Source organism: Haliaeetus albicilla, chromosome 5 (assembly GCF_947461875.1).
Source record: "Haliaeetus albicilla chromosome 5, bHalAlb1.1, whole genome shotgun sequence".
NCBI lineage: Eukaryota > Metazoa > Chordata > Aves > Accipitriformes > Accipitridae > Haliaeetus > Haliaeetus albicilla.
This window is the reverse complement of record NC_091487.1, coordinates 49861447-49877126: the sequence shown is the minus strand read 5'-3', so window position 1 is coordinate 49877126 and position 15680 is coordinate 49861447. Positions and strand designations below refer to the sequence as shown.

The window sequence follows — 15680 nt, the reverse complement described above, 5'->3', positions numbered from 1 at the left end:
TCTGCGCCGGTGTGACCCAGATGCAACAACTCTGGTTTTATTTGTGACGTAAATTCAGTGTTTCATTCACAGATTCATTTAGTACTGGAACTATGGCCTAGAGTAGAGGATATGGAGGCAGAAGGTCATGAGATCTAATCATAGCTATAAAACTGTGACCATGGGTAAGTTGCTTCATCTGCTGTATCTAACAAATGAGAGCACCCCTTTCCTCACAGGGATGTTATAAGCATTAGCTCATACCCACTTGTGTCACAGAGTCACTATGGGGTTTCTCTGATGGCAAAACAGCTAAGTATTATTAACAGATGTGTCCCTTTTGTTACCTATGCCTTAATCTACTGGTTGTCTGTTCTCTCGTTACACAGGATCTTCCCTCGTGGTCTGTCCCATTCTTTAAACTTTGTCACTGAAGGCACAGCCACTCATTCTATTTTTTCTGTGGATCATTTTCTAAGTTCATTCTTTCTCTCTACAAATTAAATGTGTTTTTGAATCTTGAGATGTTCCCTGCATCTCAGTACCACAGCTGAGCTCTCTGTTTTCAGCTATATTATCTAGCCTGAGAGTCACATACAGTTACTCCAGTACCTGCCTCTACTGCTTTGGTTTGAGCTCTACAGCGTTTTTCCCTCTTCAGTTTAACTTGCCTTTTATCCCTTTCACTTAATATGTTTCAGGCAGCTCTTCCGCACCTTTTCCCTTTATTTGTGAACACTTCAGGCAATGGAGTTTTGAACAGTTATTGTGATGGAAATCCTAGCCCCTGTGTGCTTCATCCGATTCTCTCATCTTTTTTGTGGATAGCTTCCTATCAAGAGTGTGAATTTGACTTCTTACATCTCTCAGAATGTGCACTATATTCCATTGACTTTTAGGACAGCCTCCTTTGTTTGAAATATTGAAGTCTTTCAACATTCTCTCCTGGTGTAGGACTATATCCAACTCTCCAACAGATGTTTCTCAGAAGTCAAAAATAAAGGAAAAGAACATTTTGTAAATGTCATTCATACCTAACTCTGCCCTTACCCTCTGGATACACACACTAGCCATAAAATCCAATCACTGAGCTGACCCAATTCTCTTCAGTTTCTAAGCTCTCTAAGATATTTGATATGATTTCAGATTCCCTTGCCTAGGCAGGATGGGCCTGATCCTGCCATCTACTGAGTATTTCTGAATATCAGTCCTTCTTCTCTGCGTGGTCCAGCTTTCACAGTCCTGCAGGCTGGATCCCCCTCACAGCCCTCACCCACCCACAGCCGTGCCCATCCCACCTTGTATCCATTCCCAGCTAGACCTGTGCCTGGTCTAGCCTGACCGCTCCAGCAGAGACGGGTCTGTGAGCTGTTTGGACAGCACTTCCTTGGGAAGCACGTGGTGGGCTGGTCAGGAGCACTCCATGGGCTTGAACTGTTCCTAGGCTACTAGTTAGACTGCTCTGCTCCACGTGAAATAAATGATTCCCACTGCCCTGTGACTCTGGCTTCCTACCTTTAAGGTGTCTTAGGCATGAGTCATCTGTGCTGTGTTTGGCTATAGCATTACTTGTCCATAGCAAAATGAGAGAGGAAGGAGTGGGACAATCTGTCTTGATAACCCATGGGAGGACTTTCTCACTGACACAGCAGTGGTTAAAGAAAGAACTGGCATCCACAGTCTTACCCGACTTAAAGGCCTTATCAACATTTCCCCAGTGTTAGTGAAATGCCCTCTGAATAGAAGTCACAGCACAGCTTTTCACAGTATTAATACCTTACTTTTTCTCTCATTGCACTTTGCAAAGCAGACAGAGGAAGAAGCAAAAGACAAGGTAGAGAGCTTTAGACAGAATTATCTGTGAAATGTGCCATGAAGTCAGCAATACTGACCCCAAACTCTAAGGTTCGAGACAACCTTGCCAAAATGGGACTAAGAGTGTCAGGATTTCAGGTTGCAGTGCTTGGTCTCTGCACCTTTCTCTCCACAAACAGAAGACCAAAGCCACCAGGAACCCAGAAAATTGACTAGGTGGCTGCAAAATTCAACTACGAGATGGTAATGGACAGCCAAATATGAAAGACATTCATTCAAGGTCTGCCAAAAAAAGTCTGAGCAACCCAGAGACTCCATGAGGGTCAGGCTGACCCCATTCTTCATGCCATGTGTCATCACACCTATAAAGATTCTGGTCAATTTATATCTAGAAAAAAATAGGAAAACTGGACAGATTTCAGGGAAAGGTGAAACTAATGTTAGGGGAATATAATCTTGAGAGTGACTAAGAGCTAAGAATGAGCACCCTGGTCACGCAAAAGCTAAAAACTACAATAATCTAAAAACTAAAACCAGAAAGTATACAGTAAAATGTTTAAAGGAAGATAAAGAGCTATAGACAGGCAGGATAAAATTAAGAACAGGAGAATTCTTACTCAAGAAAAACTCTAGAAAAGTCTCCTTGACAAATGTTTTAAAGGCATAGTAGGATGTAAGTGGAAATCATATGAGTCTCATTATTTGAAAATTGAAACTCCATCTAAAAAATAAACTAGAAGAGACTTTGGGGAGAATAGGGAGGCACTAGCAAGCCCATTACGAGCTGAGAGATTTTTTTCATGTTAATTTCCATATTTTGCTACACAATGTTGTTCCTGGGAAGTTCCACAACTAATCTATGCAGGTAACCCTTGTCACTTTAGGGTCTGAGGTGAGTTTTGGCCTGATACAGCTCTGTACAGTTTATAAGAAAGCAAAGTAGGAATGTATAAGACAAGGTAGCTACAGGCACCTCTGGCAGAAATGCTCAATTGTGACAGCCCAGTTGTTAAAGAGAGAAAACCTGAGCTGCCTCAATGTCTATGTAACAAACTCACACATTCCCAATAAAACTTACTACCCTTCTTGCCTCTTACTTTGGCATCTTGGAAAAGAGAAAATAATTTTTCTGTCCCATATGAAACATTAAAATGGCTCCACATTTCACAGACAACTTTCTGCAATCTGAGAAACTAGAGGAGCAGTAAGTTCCTGAATTTTTAAGTAAAATGTTCCATTATTAATAATAACAGTGCAAATTCCTCTCCCTTTTAAATTATATGTGAGACATTCCTCAGATCTGAATTATCTGCCATTTAGAAATAGTTTTCATGCTCATTTTATCACCAGTGAGATAAATTAGATGATCTCCTGAGCTACACTTTTCTCTCTTCAATGTCCTTCAAATCCTGCCTGATGGAATTAATAATTTGTTTTTGTCCCAGGGTCCCTTCATTAAATGAACACCATTTTTTTCTGCTGCCTTCCTCTCACCCACTTGCTTGTTAAATAATATATACCTCTTCACACATATCATACATTATCTCTAAATTCTGCACAACCTTTCAATAATACATTGCATGCCTGAAATAAATCTCATTTCTCATTGCTGGTACTAATAAAAGGCTTACATTTCCATTTTCATCCCCCCCTGAAATATTAGGTGCAAGAGCTTGTAATTGTATAGAGTTTTGTTCTTAATTTGCTTACAGAATTTTTTAATACTGCTACTGCTAAAGAAATTTATCTTGTTGCATATCCCCAAGTCAGAGTTTGGCTTTCAGGCCGACCAGTGCTAATGTATATAGCACATTTTGACTCTCTAGTAGTGGCTCTGAGGAACATTTTTCTATGTACTTGTAATATTGCTTTTGCATAAGGTATGCTGGCATGCTCAGTGGAGGCCAAACACTGAAAATGGCCACAGAAACTGCACTTGGTAACAAGTAGGGGAGTAGAGCAGCTTTTGCTGTTATAAATCCTAGCGTATATCTTCTGCAGCAAGAGCAAGCTATGGACTTGCCTTGGGACCCCCGGTGCCACCATCCTAGCCAAACCAGTCTAATGACTGTCAGAGAAAGCCTGATAGAGGCTGAAACTGAAGAAATTTAAATAACTATCATCAGAAAGAGGACATTTTCTCAGGAGAAAGCCTAAATGACACTTTTTTCTTCAGTGAATGCTATCATGACCTAGCACGCTGCTAAAAGCCACAGCAGCCCCTGAGCCAGAGAAATGCTGCGCAGGGAACCTCATCATCAGGATTTTGGATCCTGAGCTTTGGGATTTCCTGGCTCCATGAAAGTGGCTGGCAAGTGTTCTGGAATCAGAGAAGCTGGAAGGCCCAGAAATCACAGCTCCAAGATGCTGTTGCTGGAGGAAGCATAACATGCAGAGTATGTGGAAGTGACTTTTTTTTCTCTCTGATTAAGAAAATAATAATTAAAAAAAATTCCAGCAGAAAATATAAATTTCTTTGAAAATTTACTGCTGTGAAGCCATTCTAACAGAAAACTCCCAGCCAGCTCTACCTACATGCATTTCATGCAGCTCACTGATTTTTGCAGTCACTGACTATGGCCAAGTCTACTAAAGTCAATAGTGGTAAATCCCATTAGGTTCGACTTTTGGCCTGCAAGTCTCTGATTTGATCAAATTCTTTTTCTTGGTTTAACTTTTGTTTTGAGGGCAAGTCTGATTACATGACTACCTCAGTATCATTATATAACAATTTTTAAAGCTTATAATCGCTGTATTTGCAAAGTTTTTTTATAAAATTGGTGTCTGTCTGCATTTTACTGCTGGGGAAGCTATAGCATGGAGGTATCAAGTGATTCACCTGAAGGCAAACAGTGAGTGACTGGCAGAGCTAGGAATAGTCCTGTCATCTCCTGATATTCTTACTACTTTTACATTTAAACTGACCCAGCTTTGTGCAGAAAACAGCATTAAATAATTATACCATTATGTAATCCACACATTATTCTTAGCAGCAGTGTTTTGTACAAAGGTGATGGAGCCATATGGGAGCAGATAGTTCAGGGTGCCTGAACAGAAATCACAGGAGTTAAGGAGGGAACTAGCTATGAACAGCTTAGCAGTTACTGCTGGGTATTGTGATGCCCTTTGCAAAGCCCCATGAGTAAAGAGCTTTTCTGAATTCAGACTTACAGAATTTGTTGTCTTCACTCATAACAGAGCTTATTTCTTTATCTTGGCCCATGAGCTCTGTCAGCCCATGTAAATCTCTGATACCATTTATTCCTACTTATCTCTTCTCTCCCCAGCCTGCAGCCACAAGGTGAGGACACCTCAGGTTCTCACAGGGTTTGCTGGCAGAAAAGAACGGATGTGGGGGAGGATTCAGATGGATCTCCTGAGACATCAGCCTTCTGCAGCTTGGCATAGCAGCCCAGAGATGGTTAATGCCTAACACATAAGCCCACGGAGACTAACTTTAGCCAAATGCATAAAGACATTGGCTGTCAAAATGCTTTTGGAATGGCTGTGTCCTCAAGGAGGGAATGAGGTGAGGGATCTCTGGAGGTTGTGGCTCAGAGCGCTCAGGAGAACTGCTTTTTTATTCCTTTTCATAAGCAGTGAGCAGGACATTCAAGCAAGCATATGAGTTTGGCAATGGATTTGATGAAATAGCCCACCAGCATCAGAAGGCATCAGGCCACCCTGCCATCCTGAGGCAGGTGGCTCTGCACTCTCCTCTGCGCAGGGCTGCCAGACCTTGATGTAACAGGTCACACACACTGTGAGGCAGGAGTCCTGACTCCAGACTTACGCTTTAGGAGTCCCAGCGTTCTTGTCTGGCTCCTGTCTGCCTTCAAGGTTCTCTGCATGCTGGGATCATGGGCACAACATAAGTCTGCTGTTAGCAAGAATGAATTCATGAGGTCCTGCAGCCTCATAGAAGCAAGCTGCATAAGTTGTGGTGGGAATGTCTTTCTCTCTGTGACACTGCTGACACTCTCTCTGAGCCTGCAATCATTTTAGCACAGGCTTTGTTTCTACAAGGAGCTCAATTCACAGTGATGGTACTTTGTGGTACTCAGGAAACAGCCTGACATCTTCTGATGCTGCTCTCAAGATCAACTCTGAGCCCAAGCTCTCCTGAATAAATGGTAGCAAACACTGCAGGATCCACCATAAGGACATTAACCTTCTTGCCACCACCTCCCTGAACCTCCCACCTCTCCCGCACTGGAGAGCGCTGCTGACTGGAAAGCCACACACTGACAAGCAGCCCAGCTGTTCTCCTTCAGCCCCTGGCAAGAGCTGGATGTGAATGAGAGCCAGAGAGGCTCGATGGCATTAGCTTTGCTATGTGATCATCATTCTTCCCCACAGCAAGAACAGACTGCTGGGAAGTGAACCACTTTGGAGGACAGGTAGTCTTGGTCAGGACTTCCTGAAGAAAATGCTTTCTGGGGGTGGTGTGTGTTTACACAGGGCACGTCTGAGGGGGGCTGGTATGTCTAGCATGCTTGCCTGTCTTCTTTGTTGCCCCTCAGAACTTTTACTTTTTGGAGCTGACAGGCTCTGCATTGAGGTGAAAAAAGAGTGTGCTTGCAACTTTTACAACCAGAAATTAGAAGGGGATGAACAAGAAAAATCCAAGAGTGCTAGGTATTGGGTTGAAAGTTATTTTTTTTAAAGCAAGACTCTCAAAGCAGAGAACAAATACATGCAAACACTGCAGCAGATCCTGTACAGGAAAGGGCAAGGAAACCACTGTGATAAAAAGGTGGTCACAGTGATGACAGTGTTTTCTGGAATAAGGAGGCTCTTGGACCTTGAAGAACAAGAAATGCTCTGAACAGCTACAGCCACACACCCAAGCAGCGCTGCTCTGCTTGATCATGCCTGTCACCACAGACTCAGCAACGAGTGGGTGAGGCTTTAGGCAGGGGTCTCAGAGGGACCTCCAACCTCTCTGTTATCACAGGCACTTCTAGCTGGCAAGGCTAAGATACTAACAGCCAGCTCCACAAAGGTGCCCATGCCATGGTGATTTCAGTAGCTAAAAGAGCAAATAGGTGCCTAAATGTCACTTAGGCACTCACTTTCAGTATCAAATACAAGTCCTGGAGGGGTAACAAGGATTATTCCCCAAAAGTGCCCCCTCCCCCCCTTCATTGCAGTAGCTTCCATTCAGGCTACTAGCAAGGGAGGATTTTGGATAAACTATTTCTGCCCTCACTCACTTGTGTTTCAACAGAGAGGAAACTCTCCACTCTCCTTTGTGCCTCTCTAGATGCCCAAAGACACATTCTCCCAGCTCCATGCCCAGCTCCAGCCAAGCTCGGGCAGAAATGCTGGGACAGACAATTCACCACAAAGATTTTTAGCCTTAATTTATCCCCCATGAAAGAGTCCTGGAAGTTCAAATCTCCTCTCATTGTTGCATTTTGCCAGTCCTCACATTAATCCTGGAAATGTTAAAGGAAATCATAACAAGAGCAGCTGATCGATCAGCCAACCCCAAGTACCAGAGATAGTAGACTTCCAGTCCCGTTCTCTGGGCCTCTTTGCTTTTGCAGTGGTTCCACCAGCTAGGAATAATTACACAAAACTATGACATAATCCCTACTGAAATCCAAATCTTTTCATTCCCTTCCAGCCAATTGGAACTCACCCCTGATGTTTTCCAGCTCCCTGCTTCTGTGAATGAGACTGTATCCATGTGAAAATATGCTTGGATCACCCACTGTGATTTATTCATCTGGAGGCAATTTGGAGGTTGTTGCTTACAATTAGCCACTTGATCTTTATCAGCATTGTTCTTAGCCCTTAGAAAGCTGTGTCTCTGGATACAACCTTTCTGGTACTTGGATGGCCTATTTAATTACACAACTGGACCTGTTTGTGCATGGGATACTGGAGTGAGTGAAATCCTAATGATCCTCAACATTCACTTTCTCTATCAGTGGCAAGAACTAATATTTAGAATAAGTTCCCCAGTGTGTCCCTTGGAAAACATCACAATATCACACTGCAGAGGAAAGCACTATCTGCTCAGGGGGAAGATTGTAGGGCAAAAGAGAAGCTGATATGCTCATTATTATACCAAATTATGAAGGAGAGTAAATCATCTTGAGGTGTTTAATTTTGGAGATGTCAGCTTTCCAGCTACACAGGGACAAGCCCAGGCAATGCTGGATGAAAAAGACAGTCTAAAGAAATGCATATTGCTTTGAAACAATGTTTGTGTATGTGCATTAACTGTAACAGGAAAACACCATTTAATGATACAGATTCACCCTAGCATAGCTGACAGAATAGTTTATTCAGCCTTTTGCAGGGATCTGAGCTGGATTTCAGACAGAAGGGAAGATCTGGCATTGCCTGTTTAAGAAAAAGAGATAGAAATTACCAAGTGTTGAGATGACAGTGTAGGGAAAAAGAAAATTAAGGGAACTAAAAAGCAGGAGAGTACTAAGGAAGTAGCAGGGCAATTTGGTTGGCTGTGAAATGCAGTTCCTGAGTTCTTGAAGAAACCAAAGAGGAGTATGGGAGCCATAAGAAAGAGCAAGTGCAGGGATACTGCCTGGTTGGTTGTGTCATCATTCCTATCGCCTGGGGCCATTCTGCCTTGGCAGTGTTTTGTATCAGCTGCAAACAGCCTGGAAGACAGTGAAATCATGCCCATGAGTGCAACAAAGGGAAGTGTGTAAGGTAGCTTGCCTCAGAGATGCTTGAGTGTAAAATCCTCAAGGAGGAATGAAGCCTTTGAATGAACTTTGCGGGGGGGGAAAGAATGAAACTGTCAGCATTTAAGAATACTGGTTATGACAGCAAACTTTCAAAGTAGCTTTAAGGTTACCCCAAAGCACTGCAAGAACATGCAGTCTGTATGCTTGCACCCAAGAAGCTATGAACAGTGTATCAGTAGTCTTCAGAGAGGACAAGGAGTGGTTAGAGGCAGAGACCCCAAATCTACAAGCTACTCTGGGCCCTTCTCATTTTTCTAGCTCCAAAGAAATCAAAAGATACATCTCCCACCCCCCCGGCTAGGAGGCAGAAGACACCTCCATCAGCAACTTACGACTGTATACCAGCCCCCTGCCGTCTGTGATCTTTGCAAAAGGTGGGGGTGAGCCTAAAGTGTGCCAGTGGAGCAGACTATTTTTTTGGCCTGCATGCAGTTATTCTGTGCTGAAGAGCTGATTTATGCCATCCATTAGAGCAGATCTGTCAGGAAGACTTAGTCTCCTAAGTGATTCAGTGATGAAATGACAGGTAAAAGTATCTTTGTCCCATCCAAGAGTACCTGGAATGTAGATTGGTCCAACCTGTCCTCCTGCAATACTGATTCATCCTTCTACATGGCAAGTCATACCAGGGAGACTGCTGTGGATGGTTTTATCTCTTAGGCATGTTAGCAGACTGAGGAAAAACCTCAGGATTGTTCTGGGGTGGGGCAAGTGGAGATTCCCTATGAATCCATTTAATGTGGTTTAGAAATACACCGCTTTTCCTATGGCAAGCCTATCCTTGGATGGATTATGTTAACAAAGAGACATTTTCTGATTTATTCAGATGATAGCAATGCCTGGGGCTATGCTTTGGGCAGAATACTATGGGTTTTTACCAGACACATTTCACTTTCTGAAAAACTAAAAAATCCTGTCTAGTTAATAGACACTGAGAAAATAACAAAGGGACAAGAGGAGTTGTCAATAAAGCAGACAGATGTCCTGTCTCTTTCAGCCTTGCTGTCAGCTACATTTACTCACTGGAGTTTCAAAACACTATAAAAATACTATGAGATCAAACACTGCTAAACTGTATGAGCAACTTCCTCCCAGAGACTGCATGACTTGCCCAATCCAACAGTCGTATTGATAGAGCTGAAGGAAAGAGCAGTCCTAGGGACCAGTTCTCTGCCGGATGATTCACAAGCAGCAATTGTTTGGTGATTGATTCAGATGTTTGTAGCAATTTCCATCCTCAGCCATCAACCCCATTTTTCTCTTAGGTGTTTCTGTCCTCCTATGGGTGCATCTTGGCTGTTTGTGTAACAGGAGCTGAACAGCTTTAGTTTATCACTTGGTGAATTAAGGCAACCCAAAATTGATGTTAGGTTACCTTAAAGCACCAGACATAAAGTTTGGTGGTTTGGCAGTTGCTGTGTGAACAGTTCCAGCATCCTTCTAACCAAGGGAGAAACCTTCAGGAAATACACTTGAAGTGAAAACTGGGAGCAGAAATTGCTACCTCTATCTCAAGACAAGCCCTTCAAAATCACACGCTAGGCACTAAACAATACACACCTTGCCCTCGTAAACACGTGATTCTCCTGGAAAGGAGTATACTGTGGAGCAGTAAGGGGGAGCAAGGATAACATCCTAGCAAACATCTAGCCAGCATCACAATGTTCTTCTGACCAGCTCAGGAGAACAAAAGAGGGCATTATCCCATCAGAACTGCACTCTGAAGGTGACTTATTAAAAACTTCTCTGAGGACTGCAGTACTATTATCTTACCTGGCTTTGCAGAGAAATGTGGGTCAATGAAGCATCCCGTATGACTGCACTGGCCATGTCTTCACTGCAGGATTATCTCACCCTGTCTGAACTAACTGTCCTTCTTAACAGTCTTGCCCATAAAGAGCAGTTTAACCAAGTAATAGTGCTCAAGGCACAAGTAGCAATACTACGTTGCCTCTCAGAGGGAGTCCCAAGAAGGTTCTGGAGAACAAGCCACGTCTGAGAGCTTCCTGCCTGTGTTCACACTACAGGGTTACTGTATCACAGGCTAAAGGATGGTGCTGGATTAAACTTTAGCCTGTAACCTCTAATGGGTCTGCAAAACCTGAGAACTGCCACATTCCAGTTAAAGGTTTTTGCTAGTGTGTGGGTCTCAAGGCACGTGAACCCTTGGATTGTGATAGTGAAAAAAGGCCACTAGTCTTTACTCCTTAGCAGCTCCAGGTATATATGTGCTTTGGCAGCAGCAGGAGTTGGGTTCTTACTTCCCACCCTATACATGCAAGCTTATAGGGAGGATAGTAGAAATGTGACGGAGAAAGAGTGGCATTAATCTCATCTATTTGACATAGACACCAAAAAAGCCACCTTGACACAAGCGGGGAAGAACTCTGTCCCTTTAAAAAAGCTGTAATTAGCTATTTTCCACTGGAAAAAATAAGCAAAACTCAACAAACAACAGCAGGGCTAAAAGTAGGGAAATTAAGAGTCATATTTCTTTTTGGAACATTTTCCCTAACCAGAATAGGACTGATTTCCAGGCCAGAGTGGCAAGAAAGGGCTCAGGGGCATTTGGTTATACCTGAAGTTCTCCACTGTAATCACGCAGCATAGGCATGGTCTAACACATGTGGGCTGCAAATGGCTCAATACATACCTGTGCTTATAGACAGTGATTATGGCACTCCTTGAAAACTATTCCTGAGAATCTTTCTGACAGAATTTTAAAAAACTCCAAGAGTTCCCTTAGAAGAGTCTGCATTACATGTCCATGGTTAGGCAAGAAAACAAGGTTTAATGTCCAGAACCTTTACCCAGTGCCTCATCTTAGACTCTGCTGGGATTAAAACTCTGTCTAGCCTATGCCAAGCACTGACAGCTAGGCTCATTTCTTCCACAGCAGAACAAGGCAGGGGGTGGGAGAGTGTTAATGCTTTCTCCCTATCTTAAATATCAGTCAGTCAGTCCGTTAAGGGTGAGGGCATCCCTAAGAACCAGCCCAAGTTACAGTTGTATGGAGCCAAGAAGGATGGAAGGGGATTATATCAGCAGTGGGGAAGGGCCTGAAAGCTATATTCAGAGGTCTGTTGGAACATAATAAGGCCAGCCCTAGCAACATCAAAGGCTACAGCAAGGAATTAGTTTATGCAGTTTAGTCAGTCTCTTCATTAGGATGCAGAACAACCCTCTTCTTCTTGGCAGACAGGAGCGAGAAACAGAATAAAAATGGAAATCGAATCTGAGCCCTGAATTCCCCATTCAGCCCAAGTTCCTCTTATTTGCGTAGGAACTCTAGTTTGCCTGGCTTTGTTTGAAATAAAGGTAACAGGAAATTTCAGGGCAGGATGAGGTCAAGGTCTCTTGCTTTGGGGCCAGCAAGCCCTGGGAGGACTCCTGAGTCAGAACACCCTGTCCTAGGAGGAGGACAAGCAGAGGGGGAGAGCATTTGCCATGGGGTACCAGCAGTACCGTCTCTACAGCTGCATCTTCAGCAGGCAAACTCAACACTGGGACTTTGGAAAAGACCTCTCTTCGTTTGAGTTGAACAAGTAGTTGTCATGCTGTACAGAGTCATTGACAGTCTGATACTTGAGTGGATGCTTTTTAGCATGCAGAGCACCAGGATGAGGCCACTAGTCAGTTGTTTTTTTCCGTAATGTGCATCTTTTGTGGAAGTTGCTGCTCTGTTTCAGGGTATTGCAGGCTAAAAGAACAAGATGATCTGGTTTTGGTTTTTCTTTTAATGCCTCTGACTGCAGGATTATTTGCATTAAAATCCACAAAGGTCAGACAGAAAAGCCCGCGTTTGACCTCAGTCATGTCAGCATGGCTAAGGGGTCACTGGGAGGGATATGCAGGTATACTACAAATTCAGTTTAAGATCAGAAAGAAACCCAAGTATTTAAAATAGGAATTAGTTTCCTCTACTTACTGTATCATCGTAACAAAACTTGCTTATGTGTAAGAAAGTATTTGTTGCTGGTCTCTAGGACTTGTCTTTATTGTGTTTTAGGGCAGAATAAAGAAGGAAAGATCTCACTCTATTGGTCAGCATTTGTTTTATAATTTTATATAGATTATTTTTAAGAGTCTCTGGAGTGAAATCAGACATATTTAGATAAAATATTTCTTGCCCTGAAACAGGACTGATTGAAATATTACCAGCTGTTAGAAAGATACATGCTTGCATTTCACTTCATGCTGTTGAAGCCTTTAAATCACTATATTAGCCCCTCAAATTGTAAACAAAAAGAAAATTTCCTGGCTGCCATAGTAGAAGAGAAAAGAGACTGCTAGTTATACACAACCTGTGCCTTTAATTATTTTATTAATATCGCAAATTGTAATTGACAGAGCAATTAGAGGTTGAATAGTACCCCAGGAAAGCAGCTTGACCAACGTTGATCATGCTGTTAAATAGATGGAATTTAGTTTAACAGAGGAAAAATAGGTTCCTTGCGGTTTATCTCATTAGGGTGATTTCTGTAATTCCAGCAGTGATTCCCACATCTTTAAAACTAAACTTGGTAACAGACAAAAAGAAACAGCTGCATTGGGATGGTGAGGGACTTAGAGATTTCTGATTCTGTCATGAAAAGTCCATTAGTGAATTTGTTTAATTTGGCCTTAACTTATTCCCCAATGAGATAATCCCTCAGTCTCCTTTCCTCTGAAGTATGACCCTTGGATTTCTTTAAAACCCTCATACCTCTCTGAATACCTTCTGTTGCACCACCTCAAATCTTCTATATGCTTTTAACATTAAGGGGCTCTAATTTTCTTCTCTCTTATACCTATTTTTCATCAACATAAATCCATTGACTTTAATGGGATTGCACCTGACTTCCTCCAAGAAAACCAGACTGAAAGAATCAGCCTCATAGTGTCCAAAGTCATATTCAATATTCCAAAATGGAACATTTTATGATTGTTTTCTGCAGAAATAAATTTATTTCCCTTGGCTCCACCTCACAAGACAGCACTGTTGCTGCAAGACCTAACAGACAGAAAGATTCTGAGCATGACACAATCTCCCTTTAACATTTAAACTGCAATGCTGTTCAGGAAACTACATGACTAATTTGTAAAGAATTACAGCCACAGATATTTTTTCCAGTTCTTCCTTTTGCTCTTAAAAAACAAATCAAACTTTAATTTTCTGCCTTTTTCCCCCTATACACTGGAAAATACTTAGGATATGTTTTCGCAAAACTGAAGGAAATATCTTAAGAAAAAACTTTGAAGACAGAGAGAACAGAGACTTGCTATGATGTTTTCCCAGTGTAAGGTTTGCTACTCACATAGAAGAAAAAAAGTCAAGCTTTATGTTATGGAAGGCAGCAATATAGGTGCTGGAAAAAATACTTCCTAGCATAAGCAAAAGGCAAGCATACAGCTGCAAACATCATAAAGTAACAGTATTTTATCCACCTAAACTGTTCCCTCACAAATCAAACTACAGGATTTCTGTCAAGTTAAAAAACTTACTGTATATATTTTTAAGTGTCTCGTCCCTTTTATTCTGTTACTACCTATACCCTTCATTGTTTACAATAAGACAGAAATCTCTTCTTAGTGTTTATCGACTAACTCCTCTGTTTGCTGTGTGTGTTGCATGGGTGAGGTTTCTACACTGGAATTACAAAAGAAAACTAGTAAAAGAATGTGAGCTTCATTTCTTGCCTTGACTGTAGTGTAAGGCCTGCCAAAACCAGGGTTGAGGTTTGCTGGAAATTTAATTAATTTGAAATTTAGGTTGGTTCTAAACCAGATGGGAATCTTTCCCTTTTTTAACTCTCTCCTCAAGACAGGAGTGGAACTAATCTCACTGAGCAGTTGCAATGAGCTTGGGAGTTTCCAGTCCCTAAGTGACCTGACAAACAACTACTCAGAGGAAAGAGGCTGTTAGCAGAAGAGCCAGCCACATTAGCCCTGAGGTCAGGAACCCTCAATTTTCAGCAAGCCCTTCCCCACAGAAAACATACCAGGAATCTATGCAATTTGGCAGAATGTGGCATGCTGTTCAGCACCAAAACCTTTTCAGGCTTATAGAAAATGTAAAACTACCTCTCCTCTGGTCTGCCAGGAGAAAAGTCAAGTCTTCTGAGCTACTTCTGGATCTGTAGAAATCGAAAGGTCTTTTATCTCAAAACCACCCCTGCAAGGAGGTACCATGTCACTATGATTTAACTCCCCTGATGAAGTAAAAGCAATTCCAGGAGAGAAATCCACTCCTGGCAATGGCACATGTGGCGAAAAGATTTTGAAGTAGTTTGGTGTATATTGGCTGCTCTAACATAGAACTGAAAACTCTGGAAACAGGCAAGGCATTGTGTGCCTTACGGCTGAAGTAATGCCACAGCAGGGCACAGTAAGCCATGCTTTCTGTCTTGGGCCAAATATGATCCCAAGTGGATTTCACTAGTATCACTGAAATCCTCCAGAGTCAGCTGGAGCTCTAGCTCAGTGACTTTAAATATTGCACAATGCTCTTTTCAGCTAGTAGAGATGATACAGCCTTTATTGTAGCATATATTCCACAATTCTTACTCCTTCTTGCTCTTTCAAGCCCTGTTAGAAGAAGACATTTGCTCAAGCACGAAGAATTAAATCACTAGGACAGACAATTGATTTGAACTCATTTGAACCCAGTTATTTTACAATTCACTTGGTAGGACAAAACCAGGTATGTGACTATACGTACAGTGAGGACCACCAACACAGATATGGACAGAATTGGCCCTTTTTCATTTGTTTTGATCCCAAGTCTCTGTCATTCATGGTGCCAGAACTCTACCTTTCAGATGGCTGTGAGGGAAGACAAACCTCCTAGGACTGGCTCTGGCTAGAGCATCAAGCGCAGAGCTTAGCTCGCGCATGTACTTTGAGAAGAGAAGAGCTGATCCACACAGTGGAAAATAGCAGGCATGTATATCTCTGTCTGATAAGGCTAGTTCATTACAAGATTCCTTGTGTACTGTCTCCCAGCCCCAATTCTGTTTTACCTTTTTACACATAGATATAAAGCTCCAGAACTATTTAGTAGTAATCTTCATAAACTGCAAGCAACATGCCTTAAAAAAATGCCACAAGAAGATGAGTGCATTCTCTGGCACTAGGACAGACCTAACCTACATATCAATGACACTCCTAACAATTAATGAC

General features: G+C 42.3%; 1 protein-coding gene across 2 annotated transcripts in view; it reads right to left on the bottom strand.

The window, feature by feature from the left end:
* Positions 1-15680, bottom strand: part of PAMR1 (peptidase domain containing associated with muscle regeneration 1) — a 58366-nt gene that overhangs the window by 13667 nt on the left and 29019 nt on the right. The gene's annotated exons all lie outside the window — the stretch shown is intronic.